Source organism: Triturus cristatus, chromosome 1_2 (genome assembly GCF_964204655.1).
Source record: "Triturus cristatus chromosome 1_2, aTriCri1.1, whole genome shotgun sequence".
In the NCBI taxonomy this organism is placed as follows: Eukaryota; Metazoa; Chordata; class Amphibia; order Caudata; family Salamandridae; genus Triturus; species Triturus cristatus.
The window spans coordinates 474343609-474346552 of record NC_140580.1 but is presented as its reverse complement, the minus strand read 5'-3'; the positions used below and the strand labels follow the sequence as shown (position 1 = coordinate 474346552).

Below are 2944 nucleotides of genomic sequence, written 5' to 3'. Positions count from 1 at the left end.
CAGGAGCGATGATAATGTGCAGGGGCAGTCCGGCGTCAATCCGTGAGCTAAGGCCTTTCCAGTTCACAGACAGGCGAATGGTTGCAGAAAACCCAGCTGCTTCCCACGCAGTATATGATGCTGGCGAAAACTCTACAAAAGGGCACCACACAAGTTTAGTAAAATAACCAATATTTAGCTGAATAAAGCAAGACCAAATCGGCAAAAATCCAACATACACAAGCAAGTTTAGTCCATAGGAAACTATGGATGTGTCACTTTTAACACAAAGTACCTGGGATGCATTAAAATCAAAGCCGAAAACAGGTGCTGGGGAGATGAGGTGCCGGAAAAGCAAAGCAATGCATCGGTTCCTTACTGCAGCGCAGGGGAGGTGATGGGTTGGTTCGTTATTGTCAGGGGAGGTGATGCATCAGTTCCTTGCTGGGAGGGGAGTTGATGCGTCAATACCCAGACACACGGCCTCAGTTCCTTAGTGCGGGGCAAAGTTGATAAAGAACATGACGCCCAGTAAAGATGCGTCAAACATCCAGATGAGCTGTGTCGATGCAGTGGAACAGGTACTACATCGATTTCACAGCCGTGAAGCAGGTGATGCGCCAGAGTCGGAGCATGCGCCATGGACATCGGTGATGCAGTGCTCGGGACTCGGGTTGCAGTGATGTTTCAGTGGCATGGCACGCGCTTCATTGATTCTTCAGCCGCACAGCAACGATGCGTTGGTTTTTCATCCACATGGTGAGGCTGCGCCTGAAAAATAAGCGCTGCAAGTTGATGCGTGGATTTTCTTGGTTCTTAGCAGCCAAGCCACCTCCAAGGGCCCAGGAACTGGAATTGACACCACTTGGCAGGACAGAACTCCCAGCAGAGGGGTTCAGGGGCTTCAGATAAAGTCTTTGATGCCCAGCGACTTCTTAACAGGAGGCAGGCACACACAAGCCCTTGGAGAATTTTGGAAGCAGGATACATAAAGTAAAGTCCAGTCCAACAAGCAGCAGGCCAGCACAACAAACCAACCAGCAGAGTTTCAGTTTCTCCTACAGCATCCAGCTCTTCGTCTTGGCAGATTTTCCTTTAGTCCAGAAGTGTTCTGAAGTAATGGGGTCACATCTCCAGTACTTATAGCATTTTCTGCCTTTGAAGAAGGCAATTTTTTAAGAAATTGTCTCTTTAGTGCACAAGACCCTGCCTCTGCACACATTACAGGGGATGGAGACAGCTTTATGTGAGGACAGGCGCAGTCCTATTCAGGTGTCAGTGACAACTTCTCCCACCCCTCTATAGCTCAGCCTGCTAATGGGCCATCAAGATATGCAGGGCACACCTCCGCTCCCTCAGCTCCCGTTGTGTGAGTGTCTAGAGTGAATGCACAAACAGCCCGACTGTCAACCAATCCCAGATGTTTGGATTCCACAGGCAGGCAGAGGCACAGAATAGTAAAACAAGAAAATGCCTACTTTCTAAAAAAAAAATTTTTAACAAATGTCCAGATAGAATCTTTGTAACAAATGAATGAGAACAAGACCATAGACAATCAATTGAAAGGCCCGGGTGTTTTATTTCACTCTTCTTTACAAGTTTTTTAGAACAAGATTAAACCATTATTTTGGCGGGCAACACTTTTTTAAAAAAATAACATTTTCATAATTACAAATAATATTCATACATAAACAATTTGAAATGCAACACAGTGGAATGCAAAAACATTAAACATGATGGTGAACAAGTGAAATAATCATAAGTTGTGAAATAAATTCCAAATGACCAGTCCTTATTTCTAATGTGCACTGGGCGGACACTAAAAGTTCATTGACAAAGGCTTTTGCCTACTATCCTGACCATGTCTGATGCTTAAGGAATAGTAATTTTCAAGGCTGTTGTCCTTGCGGGGAATGAGAAGGGATGGAGAATATTCCCTCGTGACACACCCAGTGGGTCTTATCACTTAAGCTGAAGTCAACGCGTTTCGAACCCCATCCTGCTGGGGGGATTCTCATCAGGAGTTGGACTTGGTTTTGGACACTGAAATTAAATAACAAACGTGTGTTTTAATTACATGCTACCTGCTCCACGTCTAGCGCTCAGCCAACTGTTGCTTTTGTGAATCGAAAATCAAAAGAGACCTACTTGTTTCTCGAAGTGCCGAGCATTGACTTTTCAGTGGAACTTTTTTTGGGCGTTGTCACTGAAAAAGATTGACATATGACATAAATTGTAATCTTTTGGTTGCAAGAGATAGTACATAAATGACACCGCCCCATACCTCGGTCCTTTGTTGGGTACTGGAATGTGTTGGAGATAAACAAGTCTGTCATATTTTCGTCTCTGTAGAAAAAAAGAGACAGGAACCACTCTTAGTCATGATTTTATCAATTGCGTGCTTCAGACGCACACCGTTTAAAAAGAGCAACTGCTCCCAGCTACCTCGTGGGCTTGGTGAGATCCGACTGTAATTACTGAATTTCTTTTATAAGAATCCGTCTAGTGACTCGCCCTCTGCGGGAGGATATTTATATTCCTACGTGTCAGCGCGGTGTGCGCTCATGCTCGTAAAATCGACAGAACTTGCCTTATATTAGAAACAATCCAATGCGGCGCTGCTCGCGGGTCTCTTCTCTGACTCCTCTGTAATAATGGCGATCTTGGTTGCGGTATGCCAAGCAGCCTTATTTCAAGAACCAAAGTGGATTTTGCTGGATCTACCCACCCGATGCATTCTGGGACTTGAAGTACAGAGGAGTGTTTTAACACTGGTGTATTACAATTTGGCAACTTCAGAAAGCTCGTTAAGCCCCTGTATGGCTGTGTCAAACTTCATAATAAGAAACGCTTCCTTTTGAGTTAAAAGAACTTCTGGATCTCCCCTCATTAGATTCGATTTGATATTGCATAGGGCTGTCCATTTAAAATCAGTTTCAGAGTGATTCTTTGTGGTAAAATGGTT

The 2944-nt window shown here is 44.5% G+C and overlaps 1 long non-coding RNA gene across 1 annotated transcript; it reads right to left on the bottom strand.

Moving 5' to 3' along the window:
• Positions 1–1538: 1538 nt before the first annotated feature.
• On the bottom strand, positions 1539–2680 carry LOC146867509 (uncharacterized). The gene is made up of 4 exons (XR_014966103.1): positions 2570–2680; positions 2264–2325; positions 2128–2185; positions 1539–2022 (listed from the first exon to the last, which is right to left on the bottom strand). It is a non-coding gene; the product is annotated as an uncharacterized LOC146867509 (long non-coding RNA).
• Between the last annotated feature and the right edge of the window lie 264 nt (positions 2681–2944).